The sequence below is a fragment of the Pseudophryne corroboree genome, chromosome 6 (genome assembly GCF_028390025.1).
Source record: "Pseudophryne corroboree isolate aPseCor3 chromosome 6, aPseCor3.hap2, whole genome shotgun sequence".
NCBI classification, from domain to species: domain Eukaryota; kingdom Metazoa; phylum Chordata; class Amphibia; order Anura; family Myobatrachidae; genus Pseudophryne; species Pseudophryne corroboree.
Genome location: NC_086449.1, coordinates 167,797,060 through 167,812,026, shown reverse-complemented (window position 1 = coordinate 167,812,026; position 14,967 = coordinate 167,797,060). Strand labels below are relative to the sequence as shown.

Genomic DNA, 14,967 nt, shown 5'->3' with positions numbered 1-14,967 from the left:
ACACACACACACACACACGGACTGTTACCCCAGTCACCCCCCCTCCCCACACACACAGCCTGTTACCCCTGCCCTGCACACACGCAGCCTGTTACCACCAGTGACACACTCCCTCCCACACACACACACACACACACACACACACACACACACACACACACACACACACACACACACACACACAGCCTGCTACCCCCAGTCACCCCCAACACACACGCACAGCCTGGTACCCCCAGTCACCCCCCTTCCCTCCCCACACACACTCAGCCTGTTCCCCCCAGTCACCCCCCCCCACACACACACAGCCTGTTACTCACAGTCACCCCCCCCCCCCCCACACACACACACACACACACACAGCCTGGTTTCCCCAGTCACCCCCCTTCCCTCCCCACACACACTCAGCCTGTTCCCCCCAGTCACACCCCCCCCACACGCACACAGCCTGTTACCCCTAGTCACCCCCCCCCCACACACACAGCCTGGTACCCCCAGTCACCCCCCTTCCCTCCCCACACACACTCAGCCTGTTCCCCCACAGTCACACCCCCCCACACACACACACAGCCTGTTACCCCCAGTCACCCCCCCACACCCCACACACACAGCATGTTACCCCCAGTCACCCCCCCCCCCACACACACACACACACACACACACAGCATGTTACCCCCAGTCATCCCCTCTAGCCACACACACACAGCTGCAGCTCCATCCGCCCCATTGTTAATCCGGCCCTGATTCATGAGACTGTGTGAGAGAGAGTGTTACAGTGGAACATAGTAGCCTTTCACTTAGCTCCAGTGAGACCTGTGATTTAGATGCTGTTCTAGCACCTTGCTCCGCTACCCGGTACCTACATACACTCACTGACTGGTGAGCGGTCTGACATCCTGCTCCATTCCCTGTACCAGTGTGTATAACAGTGAGTACAGCTGTACCTGATTTATCTTTAGTAAAACTAGAGATGAGCGGGTTCGGTTTCTCCGAACCCGCCCGAACTTCATGTTTTTTTACACGGGTCCGAGCGACTCGGATCTTCCCGCCTTGCTCGGTTAACCCGAGCGCGCCCGAACGTCATCATCACGCTGTCGGATTCTCGCGAGGCTCGGATTCTATCGCGAGACTCGGATTCTATATAAGGAGCCGCGCTTCGCGGCCATTTTCACACGTGCATTGAGATTGATAGGGAGAGGACGTGGCTGGCGTCCTCTCCGTTTAGAAATTAAAATAGATAGGAGAGTGAGAGTGAGACACTTCATTTACTTACTGGAGCTTAGGAGGAGTTATACTAGTGACTGATGACCAGTGACCTGACCACCAGTGCAGTTTTATAATTTATTATTATTTAATAATCCGTTCTGTTCTTGTTCTCTGCCTGAAAAAAACGATACACAGTGACTCAGTCACACTCACATACCATATCTGTGCTCAGCCCAGTGTGCTGCATCATCTATGTATAATATCTGACTGTGCTCACACAGCTTAATTGTGGGGGAGACTGGGGAGCAGTTATAGGTTATAGCAGGAGCCAGGAGTACATATTAAACAGTGCACACTTTTGCTGCCAGAGTGCCACTGCCAGTGTGACTGACCACTGACCACTGTGACCAGTGACCTGACCACACTGACCACCAGTATAGTATATTGTGATTGAATGTCTGCCTGAAAAAGTACACTCGTCGTGTGACTTGTGTGGTGTTTTTTTATTCTATAAAAATTAAAAAACTCATTCTGCTGACAGACAGTGTCCACTCCAGCAGGTCCGTCATTATATAATATATACCTGTCCGGCTGCAGTAGTGATATATATATATTTTTTATATCATTATTTATCATCCAGTCTACTAGCAGCAGACACAGTACGGTAGTTCACGGCTGTAGCTACCTCTGTGTCGGCACTCGGCAGTCCATCCATAATTGTATACCACCTACCCGTGGTTTTTTTTTTCTTTCTTCTTTATACATACTACATCTCATTATCATCCAGTCTATATTAGCAGCAGACACAGTACAGTACGGTAGTCCACGGCTGTAGCTACCTCTGTGTCGGCACTCGGCAGTCCATCCATAATTGTATACCACCTACCCGTGGTTTTTTTTTTCTTTCTTCTTTATACATACTACATCTCATTATCAACCAGTCTACATTAGCAGCAGACACAGTACGGTAGTTCACGGCTGTAGCTACCTCTGTGTCGGCACTCGGCAGTCCATCCATAATTGTATACCACCTACCCGTGGTTTTTTTTTCTTTCTTCTTTATACATACATACTACATCTCATTATCATCCAGTCTATATTAGCAGCAGACACAGTACAGTACGGTAGTCCACGGCTGTAGCTACCTCTGTGTCGGCACTCGGCAGTCCATCCATAATTGTATACCACCTACCCGTGTTTTTTTTTTCTTTCTTCTTTATACATACTACATCTCATTATCATCCAGTCTATATTAGCAGCAGACACAGTACAGTACGGTAGTCCACGGCTGTAGCTACCTCTGTGTCGGCACTCGGCACTCGGCAGTCCATCCATAATTGTATACCACCTACCCGTGTTTTTTTTTTCTTTCTTCTTTATACATACTACATCTCATTATCAACCAGTCTATATTAGCAGCAGACACAGTACAGTACGGTAGTCCACGGCTGTAGCTACCTCTGTGTCGGCACTCGGCAGTCCATCCATAATTGTATACCACCTACCCGTGGTTTTTTTTTCCTTCTTTATACATACTACATCTCATTATCATCCAGTCTATATTAGCAGCAGACACAGTACAGTACGGTAGTCCACGGCTGTAGCTACCTCTGTGTCGGCACTCGGCAGTCCATCCATAATTGTATACCACCTACCCGTGTTTTTTTTTTCTTTCTTCTTTATACATACTACATCTCATTATCAACCAGTCTATATTAGCAGCAGACACAGTACAGTACGGTAGTCCACGGCTGTAGCTACCTCTGTGTCGGCACTCGGCAGTCCATCCATAATTGTATACCACCTACCCGTGGTTTTTTTTTTCTTTCTTCTTTATACATACTACATCTCATTATCATCCAGTCTATATTAGCAGCAGACACAGTACAGTACGGTAGTCCACGGCTGTAGCTACCTCTGTGTCGGCACTCGGCAGTCCATCCATAATTGTATACCACCTACCCGTGGTTTTTTTTCTTTCTTCTTTATACATACTACATCTCATTATCATCCAGTCTATATTAGCAGCAGACGCAGTACAGTACGGTAGTCCACGGCTGTAGCTACCTCTGTGTCGGCACTCGGCAGTCCATCCATAATTGTATACCACCTACCCGTGGTTTTTTTTTTTCTTTCTTCTTTATACATACTACATCTCATTATCAACCAGTCTATATTAGCAGCAGACACAGTACAGTACGGTAGTCCACGGCTGTAGCTACCTCTGTGTCGGCACTCGGCAGTCCATCCATAATTGTATACCACCTACCCGTGGTTTTTTTTTTCTTTCTTCTTTATACATACTACATCTCATTATCAACCAGTCTATATTAGCAGCAGACACAGTACAGTACGGTAGTCCACGGCTGTAGCTACCTCTGTGTCGGCACTCGGCAGTCCATCCATAATTGTATACCACCTACCCGTGGTTTTTTTTTTCTTTCTTCTTTATACATACTACATCTCATTATCAACCAGTCTATATTAGCAGCAGACACAGTACAGTACGGTAGTCCACGGCTGTAGCTACCTCTGTGTCGGCACTCGGCAGTCCATCCATATGTATACTAGTATCCATCCATCTCCATTGTTTACCTGAGGTGCCTTTTAGTTGTGCCTATTAAAATATGGAGAACAAAAATGTTGAGGTTCCAAAATTAGGGAAAGATCAAGATCCACTTCCACCTCGTGCTGAAGCTGCTGCCACTAGTCATGGCCGAGACGATGAAATGCCAGCAATGTCGTCTGCCAAGGCCGATGCCCAATGTCATAGTACAGAGCATGTCAAATCCAAAACACCAAATATCAGTAAAAAAAGGACTCCAAAACCTAAAATAAAATTGTCGGAGGAGAAGCGTAAACTTGCCAATATGCCATTTACCACACAGCTACCTCATTGCGCCTCTTTTTTTCTTTGCGTCATGTGCTGTTTGGGGAGGGTTTTTTGGAAGGGACATCCTGCGTGACACTGCAGTGACACTCCTAGATGGGCCCGGTGTTTGTGTCGGCCACTAGGGTCGCTTATCTTACTCACACAGCTACCTCATTGCGCCTCTTTTTTTCTTTGCGTCATGTGCTGTTTGGGGAGGGTTTTTTGGAAGGGACATCCTGCGTGACACTGCAGTGACACTCCTAGATGGGCCCGGTGTTTGTGTCGGCCACTAGGGTCGCTTATCTTACTCACACAGCTACCTCATTGCGCCTCTTTTTTTCTTTGCGTCATGTGCTGTTTGGGGAGGGTTTTTTGGAAGGGACATCCTGCGTGACACTGCAGTGACACTCCTAGATGGGCCCGGTGTTTGTGTCGGCCACTAGGGTCGCTTAGCTTAGTCATCCAGCGACCTAGGTGCAAATTTTAGGACTAAAAATAATATTGTGAGGTGTGAGGTATTCAGAATAGACTGAAAATGAGTGTAAATTATGGTTTTTGAGGTTAATAATACTTTGGTATCAAAATGACCCCCAAATTCTATGATTTAAGCTGTTTTTTAGTGTTTTTTGAAAAAAACACCCGAATCCAAAACACACCCGAATCCAACAAAAAAAAATTCGGTGAGGTTTTGCCAAAACGCGGTCGAACCCAAAACACGGCCGCGGAACCGAACCCAAAACCAAAACACAAAACCCGAAAAATTTCCGGCGCTCATCTCTAAGTAAAACCACTCCGCTGTTTAAGTAACTGGGGTGATCGTAATTGTAAGGCATTTGCTGGTGTGTACAGAAACTCTGCAACATCTTCATGCCTGTACACGCATATTTCTCTGACGTCCTAGTGGATGCTGGGAACTCCGTAAGGACCATGGGGAATAGCGGCTCCGCAGGAGACTGGGCACAAAAGTAAAAGCTTTCTGACTAGCTGGTGTGCACTGGCTCCTCCCCCCATGACCCTCCTCCAAGCCTCAGTTAGATTTTTGTGCCCGGCCGAGAAGGGTGCATGCTAGGTAGCTCTCCAGAGCTGCTTAGAGTAAAAGTTTTAAACGAAGAGGTCCGGAAAAATCGGCGGCAGAAGACGTTCCTGTCTTCAATAAGGTAGCGCACAGCACTGCAGCTGTGCGCCATTGCTCTCAGCACACTTCACACTCCGGTCACTGAGGGTGCAGGGCGCTGGGGGGGAGCGCCCTGAGACGCAATAAAACATGTTTTAAACCTTATATGGCTAAAGAAATGCATCACATATAGCTCCTGGGCTATATGGATGCATTTAACCCCTGCCAGTTTTCCTAAAAAAAGCGGGAGAAAAGGCCGCCGAAAAGGGGGCGGAGCCTATCTCCTCAGCACACAAGCGCCATTTTCCCTCACAGCTCCGCTGGAAGGACGGCTCCCTGACTCTCCCCTGCAGTCCTGCTACAGAATCAGGGTAAAACAAGAGAGAGGGGGGCACTAATTGGCAGAAAATACATATACAGCAGCTATAGAAGGGAGAAACACTTATATAAGGTTATCCCTGCATATATATAGCGCTCTGGTGTGTGCTGGCAAACTCTCCCTCTGTCTCCCCAAAGGGCTCGTGGGGTCCTGTCCTCTATCAGAGCATTCCCTGTGTGTGTGCTGTGTGTCGGTACGATTGTGTCGACATGTATGAGGAGGAAAATGATGTGGAGGCGGAGCAATTGCCTGTAATAGTGATGTCACCCCCTAGGGAGTCGACACCTGACTGGATGGTAGTATGGAAGGAATTACGTGACAGTGTCAGCACTTTGCAAAAAACTGTTGACGACATGAGACAGCCGGCAAATCAGTTAGTGCCTGTCCAGGCGTCTCAAACACCGTCAGGGGCTCTAAAGCGCCCGTTACCTCAGATGGTCGACACAGACCCAGACACGGATACTGACTCCAGTGTCGACGGTGACGAGACAAACGTAATGTCCAGTAGGGCCACACGTTACATGATCACGGCAATGAAGGAGGCTTTGAACATTTCTGATACTACAAGTACCACAAAAAGGGGTATTATGTGGGGTGTGAAAAAACTACCCATAGTTTTTCCTGAATCACATGAATTAAATGAGGTGTGTGACAAAGCGTGGGTTTCCCCCGATAAAAAACTGCTGATTTCTAATAAATTATTGGCATTATACCCTTTCCCGCCAGAGGTTAGGGCGCGTTGGGAAACACCCCCTAGGGTAGATAAGGCGCTCACACGCTTATCAAAACAAGTGGCGTTACCGTCTCCTGATACGGCCGCCCTCAAGGAACCAGCTGATAGAAAGCTGGAAAATATCCTAAAAGGTATATACACACATACTGGTGTTATACTACGACCAGCAATCGCCTCAGCCTGGATGTGCAGCGCTGGAGTGGCTTGGTCGGATTCCCTGACTGAAAATATTGATACCCTGGATAGGGACAGTATATTATTGACTATAGAGCATTTAAAGGATGCATTACTATATATGCGAGATGCACAGAGGGATATTTGCACCCTGGCATCAAGAGTAAGTGCGTTGTCCATTTCTGCCAGAAGAAGTTTATGGACACGACAGTGGTCAGGTGATGCGGATTCCAAACGGCATATGGAAGTTTTGCCGTATAAAGGGGAGGAGTTATTTGGGGTCGGTCTGTCAGACCTGGTGGCCACGGCGACGGCTGGGAAATCCACCTTTTTACCCCAGGTCACCTCTCAGCAGAAAAAGACACCGTCTTTTCAAACTCAGTCCTTTCGTCCCCATAAGGGCAAGCGGGCAAAAGGCCACTCATTTCTGCCTCGGGGCAGAGGAAGGGGAAAAAGACTGCAGCAGGCAGCCTCTTCCCAGGATCAGAAGCCCTCCCCCGCTTCTGCCAAGTCTTCAGCATGACGCTGGGGCTTTACAAGCGGACTCAGGCACGGTGGAAGCCCGTCTCAAAAATTTCAACGCGCAGTGGGCTCACTCGCAAGTGGACCCCTGGATCCTGCAGGTAGTATCACAGGGGTACAAATTGGAATTCGAGACGTCTCCCCCTCGCCGGTTCCTGAAGTCTGCTCTACCAACGTCTCCCTCCGACAGGGAGGCAGTATTGGAAGCTATTCACAAGCTGTATTCCCAGCAGGTGATAATCAAGGTACCCCTCCTACAACAAGGAAAGGGGTATTATTCCACGCTGTTTGTGGTACCGAAGCCGGACGGCTCGGTGAGACCGATTTTAAATCTGAAATCATTGAACACTTACATAAAAAGGTTCAAATTCAAGATGGAATCACTCAGAGCAGTGATAGCGAACCTGGAAGAAGGGGACTATATGGTGTCTCTGGACATCAAAGATGCGTATCTCCATGTCCCAATCTACCCTTCTCACCAAGGGTACCTCAGGTTTGTGGTACAGAACTGTCATTATCAGTTTCAGACGCTGCCGTTTGGATTGTCCACGGCACCACGGGTCTTTACCAAGGTAATGGCCGAAATGATGATTCTTCTTCGAAGAAAAGGCGTCTTAATTATCCCTTACTTGGACGATCTCCTGATAAGGGCAAGATCCAGGGAACAGTTAGAGGTCGGAGTAGCACTATCTCAGGTGGTGCTACGTCAGCACGGGTGGATTCTAAATATTCCAAAATCGCAGCTGATTCCAACAACACGTCTACTGTTCCTAGGGATGATTCTGGACACAGTCCAGAAAAAGGTGTTTCTCCCGGAGGAGAAGGCCAGGGAGTTATCCGAGCTAGTCAGGAACCTCCTGAAACCAGGACAAGTGTCAGTGCATCAATGCACAAGGGTCCTGGGAAAGATGGTGGCTTCTTACGAAGCGATTCCATTCGGAAGATTCCATGCAAGAACTTTTCAGTGGGATCTGCTGGACAAATGGTCCGGATCGCATCTTCAGATGCATCAGCGGATAACCCTATCTCCAAGGACAAGGGTGTCTCTCCTGTGGTGGTTGCAGAGTGCTCATCTTCTAGAGGGCCGCAGATTCGGCATTCAGGACTGGATTCTGGTGACCACGGATGCCAGCCTGAGAGGCTGGGGAGCAGTCACACAGGGAAGAAATTTCCAGGGCTTGTGGTCAAGCATGGAAACGTCTCTTCACATAAATATCCTGGAACTAAGGGCAATTTACAATGCCCTAAGCCAAGCAAGGCCTCTGCTTCAGGGTCAGTCGGTATTGATCCAATCGGACAACATCACGGCAGTCGCCCACGTAAACAGACAGGGCGGCACAAGAAGCAGGAGGGCAATGGCAGAAGCTGCAAGGATTCTTCGCTGGGCGGAAAATCGTGTGATAGCACTGTCAGCAGTGTTCATTCCGGGAGTGGACAACTGGGAAGCAGACTTCCTCAGCAGACACGACCTCCACCCGGGAGAGTGGGGACTTCATCCAGAAGTCTTCCACATGATTGTAAACCGTTGGGAAAAACCAAAGGTGGACATGATGGCGTCCCGCCTCAACAAAAAACTAGACAGGTATTGCGCCAGGTCAAGGGACCCTCAGGCAATAGCTGTTGACGCTCTGGTAACACCGTGGGTGTACCAGTCAGTGTATGTGTTCCCTCCTCTGCCTCTCATACCCAAGGTATTGAGAATTATAAGACGGAGAGGAGTAAGAACTATACTCGTGGCTCCGGATTGGCCAAGAAGGACTTGGTACCCGGAACTTCAAGAGATGCTCACAGAGGACCCGTGGCCTCTACCTCTAAGGAAGGACCTGCTCCAGCAGGGACCTTGTCTGTTCCAAGACTTACCGCGGCTGCGTTTGACGGCATGGAGGTTGAACGCCGGATCCTGAAGGAAAAAGGCATTCCAGATGAAGTCATCCCTACCCTGGTCAAGGCCAGGAAGGATGTAACCGCAAAACATTATCACCGCATTTGGCGAAAATATGTTGCGTGGTGTGAGGCCAAGAAGGCCCCTACAGAGGAATTTCAACTGGGTCGTTTCCTGCATTTCCTGCAAACAGGACTATCTATGGGCCTAAAATTAGGGTCCATTAAGGTTCAAATTTCGGCCCTGTCGATCTTCTTCCAAAAAGAACTGGCTTCAGTGCCTGAAGTTCAGACGTTTGTCAAAGGGGTACTGCATATACAGCCTCCTTTTGTGCCTCCAGTGGCACCTTGGGATCTCAATGTAGTGTTGAGTCTCCTAAAATCACATTGGTTTGAACCACTCACCACTGTGGAATTGAAATATCTCACATGGAAAGTGGTCATGCTGTTAGCCCTGGCTTCAGCCAGGCGTGTCTCAGAATTGGCGGCTTTGTCATATAAAAGCCCTTACCTAATTTTTCATTCAGACAGGGCAGAACTGAGGACTCGCCCTCAATTTCTCCCTAAGGTGGTTTCAGCGTTTCACATGAACCAGCCTATTGTGGTGCCTGCGGCTACTAGGGACTTGGAGGACTCCAAGTTGCTGGACGTAGTCAGGGCCCTGAAAATATATGTTTCCAGGACGGCTGGGGTCAGAAAATCTGACTCGCTGTTTATCCTGTATGCACCCAACAAGCTGGGTGCTCCTGCTTCTAAGCAGACGATTGCTCGTTGGATTTGTAGTACAATTCAGCTTGCACATTCTGTGGTAGGCCTGCCACAGCCAAAATCTGTAAAAGCCCATTTCACAAGGAAAGTGGGCTCATCTTGGGCGGCTGCCCGAGGGGTCTCGGCTTTACAACTTTGCCGAGCAGCTACTTGGTCAGGGGCAAACACGTTTGCTAAATTCTACAAATTTGATACCCTGGCTGAGGAGGACCTGGAGTTCTCTCATTCGGTGCTGCAGAGTCATCCGCACTCTCCCGCCCATTTGGGAGCTTTGGTATAATCCCCATGGTCCTTACGGAGTTCCCAGCATCCACTAGGACGTCAGAGAAAATAAGAATTTACTTACCGATAATTCTATTTCTCGTAGTCCGTAGTGGATGCTGGGCGCCCATCCCAAGTGCGGATTGTCTGCAATACTTGTATATAGTTATTGTTACAAAAATCGGGTTGTTTATTGTTGTGAGCCATCTTTTCAGAGGCTCCTACGTTTATCATACTGTTAACTGGGTTCAGATCACAAGTTGTACGATGTGATTGGTGTGGCTGGTATGAGTCTTACCCGGGATTCAAGATCCTTCCTTATTATGTACGCTCGTCCGGGCACAGTATCCTAACTGAGGCTTGGAGGAGGGTCATGGGGGGAGGAGCCAGTGCACACCAGCTAGTCCTAAAGCTTTTACTTTTGTACCCAGTCTCCTGCGGAGCCGCTATTCCCCATGGTCCTTACGGAGTTCCCAGCATCCACTACGGACTACGAGAAATAGAATTATCGGTAAGTAAATTCTTATTTTCCAACAGTTCATTCATTCACCATGTTGGGTTTGGGATATTTGCACTCCGCTAGTGATGTCTGTGATCTGCCCACTGCCATTCTGTACACTTACATCATCATGCCAATATGTGGTACTTAAGGGTCCCAAACAGGGCCGGCTCCAGGCACCCTGTGCGAGAAAATGTAAAAGCGCCCCCCAACCCCTATGCGCGCGCCGAAGGCGCGCGCGCTTCGGGAAAAGTGGGCGTGGCCTCCTGGGAAAGTGGGTGTGGCCTCGTAACTTCATATTATTAAACTATAAATAAATATATTTTTTCACACCCCCTCTATGCACACAATTAGCAGCCTTATGCAGAACAGCCACAGTAGTGTTCCTTACACACAATGTCTCCAGTGTAGTGCCAGCTACACATGACATGCCCCGCAGCAGTGCCAGCAACACATGACATGCCCCGCAGCAGTGCCAGCTACACATGACATGCCCCGCAGCAGTGCCAGCTACACATGGCATGCCCCGCAGCAGTGCCAGCTACACATGACATGCCCCTCAACAGTGCCAGCTACACACAATAGACCCCCAGCAGTGCCAGCTACACATGATAGTGTTCACGTTTTAGGGCAGGGTGCTGATCACAAGGAGGGCACATTTTTAAGTAAGGAGGGCAAAATGATGTACATACTGTAATGCTTGGTGCTCCTCCACCCACATGCTGAAGCAGGGACAGTGCGCGCCGAAATTTAGAGCCGTTGCTTCGTGGGGAAGGTGCATGACCACAGAGTAGTGGCAATTCGCATTACACCACATAGTAGTGCAGCTAATACACATTGCACCAGGTAGAACCTCCTATACACTTTGCGCCAGGCAGAGCACGTTAGACACTTTGCGCCAGGCAGAGCACGATAGACACTTTGCGCCAGGCAGAGCACGATAGACACTTTGCGCCAGGCAGCGCACGATAGACACTTTGCGCCAGGCAGCGCACGATAGACACATTGCCTAGCCACAGACGCCTAGTAGATACACTACATGATATGCCCCCCAGCAGTGCCAGCTACACGTGACATGCCCCCCAGCAGTGCCAGCTACACGTGACATACCCCCCAGCAGTGCCAGCTACACGTGACATACCCCCCAGCAGTGCCAGCTACACGTGACATGCCCCCCAGCAGTGCCAGATACATAAATGGCCACACAGTGCAGATATGCCCCTAGTGCCAGATACATAAATGCCCCCACAATGCCAGATACATAAATGACCACACAATGCCAGATACATAAGTGCCCCCACAGTGCCAGATGCATCAATGACCCCACAGTGCCAGATACATAAGTGCCAGATACATAAATGCCCCCAGTGCCACAAAACATAAATGCCCCCACAGTGCCAGATAAATAAATGCCCGCCGTGCCACAAAACATAAAAGCCCCCACAGTGCCAGATACATAAATGCCCCCAGTGCCAGAAACATAAATGCCCCCACAGTGCAGATATGCCCCCACAGTGCCAGATACATAAATGCCCCCAGTGCCAGAAACATAAATGCCCCCACAGTGCAGATATGCCCCCACAGTGCCAGAAAAATAATGCCCCCACAGTGCAGATATGCCCCCACAGTGCCAGAAAAATAATGCCCCCACAGTGCAGATATGCCCCCACAGTGCCAGAAAAATAATGCCCCCACAGTGCAGATATGCCCCCACAGTGCCAGAAAAATAATGCCCCCACAGTGCCAGAAAAATAATGCCCCCACAGTGCAGATATGCCCCCACAGTGCCAGAAAAATAATGCCCCCACAGTGCAGATATGCCCCCACAGTGCCAGAAAAATAATGCCCCCACAGTGCAGATATGCCCCCACAGTGCCAGAAAAATAATGCCCCCACAGTGCCAGAAAAATAATTCCCCCACAGTGCAGATATGCCCCCACAGTGCCAGAAAAATAAACGGCCCCACACAGTGCCAGACAGATTTTAACTTACCTGTCTGTCACTGACACTGCGGTGCTGCTGGGAGCCGGGAATACTGTTGTGGGCGGGCCGCGGACGGAGGAACAAAACTGTGTGCGCGCTATGCACGCTGCGCGGCACCGGCGTCCAACGTCAGACGCCGGCGCCGCACAGCGCGCTGCATAGCGCGCACACAAGCGGCCGGGAGTCGGAGTCGGACACACAGAGGCTGGCTCCAGGCAGGAAAATGGCGGCCGCAGCGTGCGGCGCCCTGTAAGAGTGGCGCCCCGCGCGGCCGCTCTAGTCGAACATGCCTGGAGCCGGCCCTGGTCCCAAATGCCCCAAAACTGAGCTACAAGGCGTATATTGAGAATGTGTATAATTCTATGGGGGATATCCTATTAGCAGCGGTGCTTTACCACTGCTAATAGGGTTGCCAGGGGCTATCCTATTAACCCCGATGCTGACGTCTTATTCCCCTCGGGGATTGTGGCATACGAACCATAATCCCACATAGGCAGCCGTGATAACACATGGAATTGGGTATTAATTCCCGATCCCATGTGTTTTTGTGCTACTGTGGGTTCAATATCGGCTGTTAAAAATGGCCTCTAATTGGATACCGCGATAATGACCATCATAGGCTTCTATAGGGTAACGTAAACTATAGCTGACTTCACCCTCTGCATCGTAAATTCAATGGCGGGGCTTTATTACATATGGAAAATGCGAAAAAACCTTGAAGACTGGGTTTTACCGCATTTTCCCATTAGTACATCCCGCCCTATGTGTTCTGTGTAGCTGTGTGTGGCAGCATGTACTTGTTATTATGATTTTATCACAATTCTGCAGACGTGTAGACACCTGCCTGAAGACAAGACAAATTGTGCATAAATATTTCATTTTTCTTTTAAAATGATTGGGGCAATGCAATTATTTTATTTCTTTGGTGAAAGGTGATGGCGGACTGTGTAAGCCGGGCCTGGCCAACCGATGGCTCACCAGCTGTTGTGAAACTACAAATCCCAACATGCTCTGCCTTAGTTTTGCTATTAGGGAAATCTAAAACTATGGCAGGGCATGCTGGGATGTGTAGTTTCTCAATAGCTGGACAGGCACAGGTTGGCCAGGCTTGACTTACAGAATATAACAATCCGTTGTTATTTTTTTAATTAAAGTTTATTTTCCTGTACTTGTGTGCTGTTAATGGGGAGCAGGTCTGTTAGGACACACATGCCTGGCTGCATTGGGATGTTCATTATAATTGTTATTTATTGGTAGGATGCAATTACTTTTTGATACAAATGGAACATGGTGGAATTTGGGACCATGAAGCTCTATTGAAGTCAGAGATGAGGGTTTGTTATAAGTGACCAAGGTCAATTTTTTTTGGCCAGTATCCATTAATTGTACTACTTGTTGTTATTGTAAATCCCTATTACATACTTACTAATGAACATTGGGGGTAATTCCAAGTTGATCGCAGCAGGAAATTTTTTAGCAGTTGGGCAAAACCATGTGCACTGCAGGGGAGGCAGATATAACATGTGCAGAGAGAGATAGATTTGGGTGTGGTGAGTTCTATCTGCAATCTAAATTGCAGTGTAAAAATAAAGCAGCCAGTATTTACGCTGCACAGAAACAAAATAACCCACCCAAATCTAACTCTCTCTGCAAATGTTATATCTGCCCCCCTGCAGTGCACATGGTTTTGCCCAACTGCTAAAAAAAATTCTGCTGCGATCAACTTGGAATTACCCCCCTTGTGCTGCAGGAACAGTTGGCAGCACATCTGGCTTGTTCTGTTCATGTCGCATTATTTACAGCCACGTATACACTTTTAGTTTATACACTGCACACAGTGTACTTGCCATACATCAAGGCAGACAGGGCACCCTCACCTGATACAGGCCTTCATTGTTGTAGCACCCTCTTCCGTTCCAACTTTATTCCCAGCATCTAGATTAAACAGTCCAGTTACTTTCTTACATTTAAGTCTCATTAACAGACTTAAAATGGCTAATCGCTTTAAAGATCTTACACAGCACTGCCGTAGCATGGCATTATCAGAGGAAATTACACCTAACAAAGAAGTTATATTTAACTCTGTCAGCGCTGACATGAAGTAGGGCTCACTCTATGAACTTCCCACCATGAATGAAGATGCTTGAGATAATAATACGTTTATTTACGTGGAACTTTATGGTAGCCTGCTCCAACTCCTTTATAGGTATTACCCTTCCAATACTCAGAACTTAAGCATTCAGTCAAAATAAAATGTAGTTTTCCCTGTCACTACAAATGTTTCTGTGGAGTGCATAGCTATAGACTTGGGAGTTTTAATATTTACAGGATACGATTTCAGTCAGATTTATTATCGGGCATTAGAACTGTTTTAGGGCCACATGCTGAAAGAAAATAATGCGTATGGCTAGTAAAATATTAATACAAATGAGATGTATCAAGCCTTGGAGAGAGATAAAAGCAAAATAAATGACAGAAAGTGATTAGTTGATTTGGGTAACTTCTCCACTTTTATCTTTCTTCAAGCCTTGATACATCTCCCCCAAAGACTTAAAGGCAGCAGCCATTTTCCTTGAAT

At 48.2% G+C, this 14,967-nt stretch overlaps 1 protein-coding gene across 8 annotated transcripts in view; it reads left to right on the top strand.

Annotated features, from left to right (window-relative positions):
• Positions 1-14,967, top strand: part of ADD2 (adducin 2) — a 276,848-nt gene that overhangs the window by 141,359 nt on the left and 120,522 nt on the right. The window lies entirely within an intron of this gene.